The sequence below is a fragment of the Gouania willdenowi genome, chromosome 12, assembly GCF_900634775.1.
Source record: "Gouania willdenowi chromosome 12, fGouWil2.1, whole genome shotgun sequence".
NCBI lineage: Eukaryota > Metazoa > Chordata > Actinopteri > Blenniiformes > Gobiesocidae > Gouania > Gouania willdenowi.
In genome coordinates this window covers 11,363,622-11,376,436 of record NC_041055.1, presented here as the reverse complement: position 1 = coordinate 11,376,436, position 12,815 = coordinate 11,363,622, and the positions used below count along the sequence as shown (strand labels likewise).

Below are 12,815 nucleotides of genomic sequence, written 5' to 3'. Positions count from 1 at the left end.
AAGATGGCTAGCAACTGAGTAGTGATCTGGTCAATTTGTTTAGTATATTAGATAATTGTGTGGTTATGAGCTTAGTGTAAACCGCTCTCTACGTACCCGCTTTTGGTTACCAAACAGTTGTTTGGTAACCTGTTTTTACTGCATGGTTTTGTTAGCTAGTTTTCTTTTATTTGTGTTTCTCTGCCAGTGTCTTAATATCATTAAATCTAATACCCACCCTGGTTATCATGATGCCAACAAGTGTCTCTGTGTTTTGCTGTGGCAGTTAGTTGTGTAGTATTCATTTTGTCTTAGATTAATGCAATATCAATCTTCACATTTGACCCACTGGCTGTTTAAATACCAAATGTTCCTATGTGAGCCTATTACATCTACTACACGTTTTTTTAAAGGCTGCATAGTAAACATGGAAACAGATGGACGGCTCTCTCCTCGTAAAACTTTCATCTCGTTTCACACAAGATTTCAAAATATTATGTCTCGTATTTAAACTTGTACCCTCTGATTTTAGCATTTATAAATCTGTTTTCTGTTGAGAAGTTTTAGATCTTCTGTAGACTCTCCGTGTGCGGTGGTGTCTATAAGCTTGTCTATAATCAATGCTATGGATGACATGGGTTTAGATTACTCAACATTGGTTTTTGTTAATCAAAAAAGTAATTACAGATTGGGTCATTGGGCCATCTGTTAACAATTGTATTTATATTGACTACATTAGTTGAATAGTTGAACAGTTTGTTGAAGAGGCAGAAAGTTAGATTTTAAACTTGTGTTGACTGAAATAACAAAAACATATCCATTAAACCCATTCAAACCAATCCTTTCCTGCAAACAAGCTGAGGGTCAGCTGCTTCATGATGGGAGTGGCTTTTTCCGCCTTCTGCCTCCAATGGAGTGGTAGTCATTTGCCCAGTCCTCTCCCTCCCATTCAGCCAGTGTTAATGCAGAGCTGCTGGTCTGCTGCTGTGGACATTGTATCTGTTCTTCTGGATCTCACCCAGTTGTGTCAGCTGAGGAGCTACTGAGAGGTAAGCTCAAAGTGGGACATCTGTTTGTTGAGAGCATTTTGGAGCTATTTGTTGAGCTTTGTAGGCATGTGACATGCTGCAGGGGAAACTCAGTAAGCTTGGGAAGTGTTTGTTTGAAGAGACTGGGAGAGGAAATTTTACCGAAATATTAACGCACTGTGATCACATTGATTAAAACAATGTAGGTGTGAGATAGTTGTTAAGCTCAGTTGCGTCCTCGGTTTCTCACTAAGTAAACCCAGAGCAGTCACAGTGGTAATAATGTTCAGAAGTAGATTGCAAGATTTGTAAGTGTTTCACAAATGAGATGTTTTTTGGTTTAACTCAGGATTTTCTTGAGACAACATTTCTTTTTGGTTGATGCCTTTTGCGACAATATTTGTCGCAAAAGGCATTTCATGCCTACTGCCTAGGTCTTCAGTGGGGTAATCTCTTCATCCACCATCAAATAAAGGCATCATATTTACCTTTTTATGCAAAAAAGCAGTATAAAGAGTCGCTGCTATAATGAGAAACGGTATAATGATAATGGTAACTTGTATCGCTAGAAAAAATGCCAGTTTAAAGAATCAAACCCTCACAAAAGTACTTTTTCATGGCCACAGCAGCAACAAACTGGTAACACATTTACCAAGGAAGAAATAACAATTTATACCAAGTATTAAAGGTTTCAGAGTTTACTTAAAATGCAAAATTCTTTTTTGTAAGTATATTCTGAGCACATTCTTGGTTAAAAAACTACTTTCAGTGATGCAGGTCACTACAGTATTCTCCGAGTACACTTTTTGACCACAGGTTTAAATTACATTAAAAGGCTGATGTGTTTTTATGTCTGCTAGAAAGGCAACTACACTGAAAAAAAAATGTAAACACCACTTTTTTTTGCTTCCATTTTTCATGAGCTGAATATTTTCTATAAACACAAAAGACCTATTTCTCTCAAATATTTTTCACAAATCTGTCTAAATCTGTGTTAGTGAGCACTCTCCTTTGCGAGATAATATCAAGGTACAGATTAGACAGCATGATTGCACAGGTGTGCCTCAGGGTGGCCACAATAAAAGGCCACCCTGAAATGTGCATTTTTGCTTTATTGGGGGGATATGGGGGCAGGGTCAGAAAACCAGTCAGTGTCTGGTGTGACCACCATTTGCCTCACACAGTGCAACACATCTCCTTTGCATAAAGTTCATCAGGTTGTTGATTGTAGCATGTTGAATGTTGGTCCAGTCCTCTTCAATGGCTGTGCAAAGTTGCTGTATATTGGCAGGAACTGGAACACGCTGTTGTATACGCCGATCCAAACATGCTCAATGGGTGACATATCTGGTAAGTATGCTGGCCATTCAAGAACTGGGATGTTTTCAGCTTCCAGGAATTGTGTACAGTGCCTTGCATCATTGGGCCGTGTATTATCATGACGCAACATGAGGTGATGGTCACGGATGAATGGCACAACACTGGTCCTCAGGATCTCGTCACGGTATCTCTCTGCATTCAAAATGCCATCAATAAAATGCACCTGTGTTCGTTGTCCATAACATACGACTGCCCATACCATAACCCCACCGCCACCATGGGCCACTCCATCCACATCGTTAACATCAGCAAACCGCTCACCCACACAATGCCACACACACTATCTGCCCTGAACAGTGAAAATCATGATTCATCCATGAAGAGAACGCCTCTCCATTGTGCCAGATGCCATTGAATGTGAGCATTTGCCCACTCAAGTAGGTTACAACATTGGATGTACTGCCAAATTCTCTGAAACACCTTTGGAGACGGCTTTTGGTAGAGAAATGAACATTCAATTCATGGGCAACAGCTCTGGTGGACATTCCTGCAGTCAGCATGCCAATTTCACGCTCCCTCAGAACTTGCACATCTGTGGCATTGTGCTGTGTGATTAAACCAGCCCTTCTCAAATAGTGGTGCGATGCCCAGGGGTGCGCGTATGACCCTGGGGAACATGTTTTTTTTTTTTTTTGCTGTACTACAGTGAAGTATAATTGCACATCCACTGCTGTAGGGGGCAGTGGTGCTTTCATGTGTGTGAGTGTACGCTCTATTAGAGACCATAGAGCAGGGGTTACTTTTCCCTTGAGACAAGAGTAATGCATGCGCTCCGGAGACATTGAACCCGCATTCCTGCTGGGTACCTGGGGGGTGCATCGGACGGCAAACCAGGCTGCAGCTTGACCAAAGGAGGTGCCTGCGCAGCCCTACGGACACCGCCGCATGCCCCACGAGCGCCCCTGCGGCGAGCCCGTTACTTGACGGAGAAGGCCGAGTGGCCCCGAGGCCAAAGCCGTCTCTGGGGGGAGAGGGTGAGATCCGGACCCCATTGGAGGAAGCGGGGTGTCAATTAATGATGTTACACCCCAATGTTAAGACGCTTGAGTTTTTTTCAGCGAAAACCTGCCAAATTTTGTCAACAATCATCCCACTTTGTGAATGCTACTTCAGTAAACCAGCAAACACTGTTGGCACCATATGATATAAGGTAGCATACCAGAATGCTCAGTTTAAAAAAAAAACACACTATAGCAGAGGAGCTGATACAGCCTACAGCATTAGACATGGTCTCTGTCATGCTGGATGAAACAAGAGCTGCAAAAATACAATTCGATGAAGCAACTGACAGTAACACAGACTGTTTGTTTACTGCTTATGTACGTTTTGACATGACAAACTCCCTGTGTTATTGAATTTTTAGTTAATCAGCACCATTAATCAGCACCAATCAGCAATTGTTTTATTCATTTTTGTTTTGTAGGTTGAAGTATATTGTGCTCCTGAGTTAATGTTGCTGGTTAAATATATATATATATACATATATATATATATATATATATATATATATATATATATATATATTGCGCTCCTGGTTAATTTATATATCCATCCTTTATTATTATTTTAGTGATTATTGTTTGTTTGTTGTTCTTCGCACTATCCACCAAGATAAATTCCTTGTATTGTTTTGAAACTGTATTTGGTGAATCAAATTGATTTTGATTCTGAAAATGTTTATAGTTTAAATAAGGATTTCATTATTTCATTATCATGATTTTATATTTTATGCAAAAAATGTTTTAAAAGTTGTTCTTTAATGCAAGTTGATCTATATTTTTTTGTTTTTTTGTTTTGTTAATAGAGATAAATTGTTATGCAGAGGTGTACTTATTAGGGCTGGGACGATACCCTTTTGTCCCAATTCGATTTTAGTCCCGAGTCTTGGGTGCCGATGCGATTTAAATTGCGATTCTGATTTTACAAGTGTTTCGATTCTTGCTTTGATAATTATCACAATTTTTTCCTCCTCCAAACACATCAGTTGAATCCTAAACTTCTAGAAATATGTCACAGTTCCTAAAAACAATACACATCACATCACATTCAGTCATTCACTGATTTATACTGAAATAATAAAAATAAAACCTCCATCAGAAAGGACGTAAACATGTACAAAAAAAAAACACATTTATACATAACTTTTTGAAGTTAGTCAACTGAAACTGTTAATACTCATCAAGCTAGTGCTTTGGAGTGTCTAGGTTTTTGTGTAGTAACAGGTGCTGCTCAACATGCTGGCAGATGGGCTGCTCCAAAAGAGAAGTCACAATGTATTGCAGTGACCGGCCTCATTTCACTGTCTGAGCCACAGTTAAAATCTCTCTTTTTCCCCTCATATTAATGACAGAATAACGTTTGTTTGTGTGGAAAGCCTGATTTTATTAACTTCTTACATTCAGAAAGGATCAGCGCACATTAGTCATCATCATCATCATCTGTCATCAATGTTAAACTTATTTACTCTGTAGTGTGATCAACACAGTTACGTTGGACACAGTGTTAAAATAGTTGACCAGCGTGGGCATCTTTCTGACGTCTGTCAGAGTTTCATTTAACAAGCTGTAGCTGATGTGTGCACTGTGCATTTTGTCCCATCTAAACCTGCTAAATTTGAACTTAGTAGAAATGCTGATGGTCAATCTTTTGGCGTGTAGCGGGGCTTTTATGGATAGGGTTGGGTCCGCCTCATCTGACATAATGTACGTAAACACATTGACTGGCTTCATTACCTGGAAAATTTTATTCAATATCCCATCCAGGTCTGTTGGTCTGCTGCCAGGCGTCTTATCTTGCTTGCTCTGGCTTTACGTCCGGATGGTGATGGACAAAATGAGCAGTAATGTTTGTTGTGTTACACAATGCGCTACTCGTCTGGAGCACAATTGAATACAGATTTGATCATGTCTAAATTTGTTTTCCATAGAATTGATCAAAAGTATGTCAATACCTTTGATGCTGCAACTCTTCTTGCACTCACTTGTTGTTGCATTACCGCCACCCAGTGGTCGCCCACGAAAATGTGAAAATACAATAAAAAGAAATTGATTCTGGGAATCAGCTTTCTGGGGGTGGGGGTGGGGGTGGGGGGGGGATATTTTCTTCTTCCTGGTGGGGGGAACAGAAAATAATTGAGAAGCAGTGGATTAAACTGAACATTTTTAGAATAGCATTTATTTTTGTGGCCAGCCTAAGGCACACCTGTGCAATAATCATGCCGTCTCATCAGCATCTTGATATGCCAGACCTGTGAGGTGGGACGGATTATCTCTGCAACAGAGAAGTGCTCACTAAGACAGGTTTGTGAACAATATTTGTAAGAAATAGGTCTTTTGTGTATATAGAAAATGTTTTAAACTCATGAAAAATGGGAGCAAAAACACAAGTATTGTGTTTATATTTTTGTTCAGAGTAAAAATCTGATCAGCTGGTATACAGGCATCTGCATTGCTGATGCTTAAGGCCTGAAGCAGCAACACTTGATGATTGTAAAATGACAAAGATTTTAACCCACATATCCAAGAGAAACCTATATATACAGCTTAAAAAATAAAGGAACATCTAAACAATATGTCCTATATCTCAATGAATAAAATAAATTCCAGTTTAAAATATTTATTCATTACATAGTGGAGCAAAATAACACTAGAATCATCAAAATCATTATCCCATAAAGGTCTGGGTTCAAAATAAAAGTGGAAAAATCTGATCACATGTTAATCCAATTTATGTGGAAATTTCTTAAAACAAGTCAGAATGTGGCTTGTTAATGTGTGTGTTATCTCCACGTGCCTGTGGGCATTCCCTACAATGCCTGGACTTGTGCTTGATGAGACGACAGATGTTTTCTTAAGGGATTTCCTTCCAGATGTGGATGTAAGGATTAGTATCCTCCTGGACAGTCTGTGGTGTGACATGAGAGGGCGACCGTGGCTCAGGTGGTAGAGGGTCGTCTTCTGATCGGGAGGTTGGGGGTTCGATCCCAGTACCTGACTATGTGTCGAAGTGTCCTTGGGCAAGACACTGAACCCTAAGTTGCTCCCAGTGGTCGACTAGCGCCTTGCATGGCAGTCCTGTCCCACTGGTGTGTGAATGTGAGAGTGAATGGGTGAATGAGCTGATATGTAAAGCGCTTTGGGACTGCTTCAGTGTGGTGATAAAGCGCTATAAAAATCAAGTCCATTTACCATTTACATGATGTCCCATATTTGCTCGATTGGATCCATGTTTGGGGAATGAACAGCTTGGTTCATAACATCAATGCCTTCATCATTGAAGAACTGCTGACACACTCCAGCCACACGAGGTTGAGCATGTCATGTATCAGAAGGAACCAAGGGCCCAGTGCACCAGCAGATGGTGTGTGAAGATCTCATCCTGACACCTAATGTCAGTCATGGTACCTTTGGCTAGCACATAGTGCGCACTTTCAAAGAAATGCCTCTCGGGCCCAAAGCACCACTGGAGGATGTTTCAGGTAGCAGAGTGTTCTTCATGACTTCATGATACTTTTCACATGTGCTCATTGTGAACCTGCTTTGATCTGGGGTGCCAATGGCGAAGCTACCAATTTTGGTGTATTCTGGCAAATGGCAATTACCCTAAACAGTGTTGGCCCACACTTGTGGATGTCAGGCCCTCATACCACCCTCATGGAGTCTGTTACTGACATTTTGAACAGAAACATGGTGGCCTTCTGGAGGCCATTTTGTTTGTTCTCTTTGCATGAAGGAGCTGAAAGAGGTTCTGCTGCTGGCTTCTTGTCCTCTTACGGCCACCTCTACATCTTCTGGTGTACTGACCTGTCTCCTGGTATCTTTCCACAGCATGCATTGATGTGCCATCCTGGATGAGCAGCACAATGAGCAACTTCTGTGGCTTGTTGACACCGTCTCAAGCTACGTCTAGTGGTGAGGGCACTGGAAAAATGCAAAAGTGACCAAAAATATGCAAGAATGGATGAGGACAGAATAATGGTCTGTGGCCACAACCTGCAGAACCATTCTTTTATATAGGTTGTCTAGATAATTGTCTCTCCATTCCACATGTTTATTCAGTTTGCTCAACAACAGGTGAAACTGATTCACAATAAGTGTTGCTTCCTAACTGGGCAGGTTGTCCATGCTTCCATAAGTGTGATTGACTTGGAGTTGTATTGTGCTGCTCAAGTTTCCCTTTATTGTTCCCTTTGTTTTTTTAAAGCATTGCATTATAGAAATAATGCAACACACGAGCCAGTGATTTTGATAGTGCTTAGGTCAGCAGATTGCCAAAGATTTAAAGTATGGCTATTCTTTTTTAGAATGTTTTAGTGTATATAAAAAGATTTAGACCTTGAATTTTGACCGTTAAATATTTTTAGCCTGAATAACAAGCTTTTCCAATTTTCTCTGCATACTCCAGTTTCCTTCCACCATCCAAAACATTACTGTTAGGGTGATTGGAGTCTTAAATTGCCCGTAGGTGTGAATGGGAGTGTGAGTGTTTGTCTGACTATGTTTATGTTGCCCTGTAATGGACTGGTGCCCTGTCCAAGGTGTACCCGGCTAGCGCCTGATGAGAGCTAGAATTGGCACCAGCAGACCCCCGTGACCTAAAGGAGCAAATGGGTTGGAAAACGGATAGAAAAAGGTTTTTCTGTAATTTTAGGGAGACGAATCAGTACAATGAAATGAACATGAACTCAAAAAACCACAATATTTACAATTTTAAGTCTATTTTTTTGTCTTCTACCTATAAAAGCAAGGAATGTCTGTGTGCGTGCGTGTGTGTATGTGGAGCAAATATCTCCCCGACGCGGTGTGAGTTCGACCTGAAACTTAGTCGACGGCTTCCAAATACCCTGAGTATGTGCATCTGTTAATTTGGAGTAATTTGGTGTAGCAAAATGGTCAAAACATTAATTTTATAATTACGGCTCCCTCGGTAAGAGCGCGGTATTGAGCGCGCTACTTCCGGTTCGGGGTTCATGACGTCACCGTGTCGCAGTTTGTTTGGGTTAAAAAAAAAAAAGGTCATTATTAAAAACGTTTTTGTACCGCTAAAAGTAATTTAAGTTAATATTTCATGGTTATTTGATATTACTCCCGTGATTCCAAACTTCCTTTAAATCTCCGGTCACAGACTTCACTTCCTCCTTCGTCTCATGACTGTGAGCTGTGCTGACGGTCGTTAGTCGATCTTATCACAAACTATCTGGTTATTCAGACAGAGGAATGTAACGTTTTTGTGGGTCCACAACACGGCTCTACTTTGATTATTGTTTGTTCTGCGCAAAGGTATGTGTTCTTATATTATTCTATGTGCTAGGAAAGATGCTAGCAGCTACAATGCAAACACACACACACACGGCTGATGCGGATCACACAGAGCCGTTTAGAGAGAGCGACTTTGGTTTTGCAAAACGTTTATTTTTTGTGGTACTTCCGTTTCTCTCTTAGCAAGACGCACGTGTGTGTGTGAAGATAACGCACGGAGGAGATGGATGTAGACAGACTCACACACACACACACACACACACACACACACACACACACACACACACACACACACACACACACACACACACACACACACACACACACACAGTATTTATAATAAAAATATACTAAATGAGTAAAATAAAACAAAAAACGAAACAATATTAATATAAAAAATGACTCCAGAATAACACTACAATGGCAACAAAAAACAATAATTATATCTAAAAATGCACAAGAAGACAACTGAAAGATAGAAAATACACAATGATGTCTTAAAAAAACATACATTACAGAAAAATACAACAAAAATATGAAAATCCCTCAAAATACACAAAACTAAATATTATACAAAAAACACACAAAACTAAATATTTACACAAAAAATACACAAAATGACTCCTGAATCACACTACAATGGCAACAAAAACAATAATTATACAAAAAATGCAAAAAAACACAACAGAAAGATACAAAAATACACGACTCCAAAAAACATACATTACAGAAAAATACACCAAACAAAAAAACAACAAACACATTTATCATGCACATGTCCCATAGAATTGAACCAGGAAAATTGCACCCACATTTTGCACCCGCAATTATACCCCTTATGCTCCCACATGAATGCATACTTCTATACATATATTTAAATACTAAGAAGTAAAATCCCCACTTTTCAATTACAATATCCTGGCTTTGTTAGTTATTTTACAATGAGTCGGTTTCAATGCAAAAGACCAATGGTGTTTATGTAGATCTCAATATTTAAAAAGGTTAACATTCTAAAAGACACTGGATGGTACAGCAGTTGAGACAAGTTCTCTGGCGTGACGGAAAACTTTTTTTCCTCCCTAAAAATGTGTCCTGGAGTCTGTGTTTACCAGCTGCCAGGATAACAGTACTTTTTGGAAAGTGATATGCCAATTATACAGCGTGGTGGCTTGTGGCATCTTAGTTCCAGTATAAAGAAAATTAAATGCTCAAGCCTAGCAAGAGCTTTTGGACAAGCCCATGCTCCCAACTTTGAGTTAGCCAGTTTGGTGTGGAATAATTTGACTTGACCATAACTGAATAGAAACCCTCCTTTGATAATTTTAACATGCTCCTACAGGGAAATGTGACACTGTCACGAAAAGGAATGTTTATTTTTTTTGTGCAAGCCAAGACAATTTCTGCATTATTTTCCAACTGTGAGACACTACTTTTACACTTGTGTATTTTTATTGGAGGTTATTACCAGTGCTCTACAATAACTCTTGCCTGCTTCCCACTGGCAAGTAAAAACTGTAATCGGTCAAGTTAACATTATAGCTGACATGGATAGTGAAAGACCAGCATTCAAGAGGATTGTTTCTTAAGTTTTGGTTTGTTGTGTATGCAGTTGCTTCAAGTGATGCGCCAAACATTCAGCCACTGACAACACTTTTATTCACCAATACAACCCAGCCGAAACAAGATGTGATGACACAAGCAATGACAGCGGTCAGTGCGCGCTTGTCTGGAAACGGGCCATTCATGTCCATGGAGCAGCCATATTTAGGTGCATCTGTACCGCGCTATGTCTACGGGCTTCCATTAATCTATTACATTATACATCAGAGGTACTCAAATACAAATCTTAAAGGTCCACAAATTATTTTAATGAGTCAAAGGTCCAGTTATTATGCTTGTTGTATTAATTTAAATTTTATTTTATTAATAATTTAAATTATTAATTTATTTCTCAGCAAAATGCTTCACAAATGTATCTACATCTTATGTGCAGTTTTGAATTCTGGATTAATACAACAAACAGGGGCTCGCTAATGATAGGAATTTAAGTTTTCAGACTATACTTCAAGAGGCTACTAAATTTGTAGATTGCTATTTTTTACCTACATTGATTTATTATTACAAAACTATCTATGAAATCGTTAGTATTAAAAAAACAGGTTATTTCCGGTATTTAATGACTAATAAGGCTTTATTTGTTACTTTTTGATAGTGGGGAGAGGTTAGAGTGGCTTGTTCACATAAATATTGCTGTCATCCTGACTAAAAAGTCCTTTAAAATTATTATCATTATCATTATCGTTACTGACACATCTCTAACTAGCACACACTGCCACACACATCCACACAGCACCCCTTACCAACTCCCTTTTTCCACAAACGCAGCTGTAACACAGTCTGATGTGCTTCGGGGAGACCTCCTGGAAACCTCTGAGAGATTTGGGGTGTCTGCATTGTTCTTTAAATTCTAAAGCTACCATATAAACATTGCAATACCTTTTCTAAGGACAATGAGATCATAAGAGTATCTTTCTTGGAACAAAGGCAGTATGGGTCATAATGAGAACCTTTGAACTGCAGATGATATTTTCAAACAAAAGACTTTTGAAAAATGTCTCTTCGGATTTTAATTGCAGAATTACTACAAAAGTTTATTGCTGTCCTTAAATGAAACAGAAAAAGTTCAATAAATCTAAAATCTAACAGATGTTTAGCCTTCTTGTAACTTAAAACCTGGAAATATGAGTAAGTTCTTGGGAAAGGCCAAGCATAGCACACTGTGCAATTTGTATTCCCATTACAAACAGGCTCTACAGTAGATCCTCTATTGGATCATTCACCATCGGGTCTATTCTCCCATGCGCGTAAGTCAGAAAAGCCACGCAGCAGTGCTATTTTTGGATGCGCGCCTTCATCCCAGTTACGCACTCTGGGTGGAACGGCCCTGAAATATGGGCATTCCCATTCAAATCTGGCCTTGCGCGTATTCTCTAACAGTTCTAGACAGGACAAAATGTGTTACATTTCATTATATTTTATCTGTGCCATCCACTCTTTATTCTAAAGAGATGGTAGGTTGTGCGTCGTGGAGATGATAAGCTGTGCGCATCCGAGTTGCGACTCAGCTGCTGCTGCTGCTCGATAAATCAAACTCTGACAGACGTCAGCCTCGGTCCACGTTGGTCACAGTGGTGTCCAACTATTTTCATACTATGTCCAACGTAAAGCCACAGTTTGATCCACTGCAGAGTGACTAATAAGTGAAGCTGTCATATGCAGAGGTTGGTGAAATGTGCATAAGAGTATGTATACCAGAAACTGTTCCCACACATATTTAAATGAGGCTCAGCTTCAGTTTGGATTCACTCACATCAGCACCATAAGGCATGAAACAATTTTTATATTTAGAACTGCATATCATGTTGGAAGCCAATGGTTCTATTTCACTGCAAACATCGCTGTGTCCTCTGTATTAAAGCAGGACGCTCTGCAGGATTATTTCTTCAAACCTCCAGCGCATCACACTCAGTCACGCTTTAGAGCAGGTACCGTATTGATGACAGATGTTGACTGATGCGCTGATCATTTCTGAATGCAGTAATGAAAGAAGTTAATAAAATCAGGCTTTCCACACAAACAAACGTTAATATTTTGTTAATAGACCCATTTCAATGTGGACAAACGTGAGACACATGACTAACGTGCACGCGCATACTCGGTGCAGAAAACATGTTGATTACATATGTGACGCTTGAAAAATGTAAAAATGGCAGTGAATGAACCGCTGTTAAGGCTCAAAATTAGTTAAAAGTATGTAGAAAGCTTTTCACCTGAGGACGCGCTCGCTTATTTAAGGAATAATTATTTAAGTACAGGCGACGATTGCGGGAGATATGCAGCATTCCCGAAAACAAGTGGTCATCCAATGTGCGCTCCTGGACCGACGTTCAATGGCCAGACATCTATACATATCTGATAGAAAAACCCAGTGTATATACGGAAGAAAACCTAAAAGCATACAAGTCTCTTGATGCTTATAACTAATTGTTTTGAACGGGTAGGTAGCCGGGTTGCTGTACTCCTGTTACCGAAGGTTTCCGTGTATTTCCGCGTATTCTGATCAGTTTCAATCATAAACTGTAAAAAGAATGGACGACGCACGCTCACAGGA

General features: G+C 39.6%; 1 protein-coding gene across 5 annotated transcripts in view; it reads left to right on the top strand.

Moving 5' to 3' along the window:
* rab27b (RAB27B, member RAS oncogene family) overlaps window positions 1-12,815 on the top strand; it is a 106,053-nt gene that overhangs the window by 49,573 nt on the left and 43,665 nt on the right. The window contains exon 1 of one of the 5 annotated variants that reach the window (XM_028463028.1): window positions 938-1,028. The exons of the other annotated variants lie outside the window; for them this stretch is intronic. The gene's annotated coding sequence lies outside the window, so the exon portion shown is untranslated. Of the gene's footprint in view, window positions 1-937; window positions 1,029-12,815 lie in introns of those variants that run through there. 5 annotated transcript variants of the gene reach the window in all.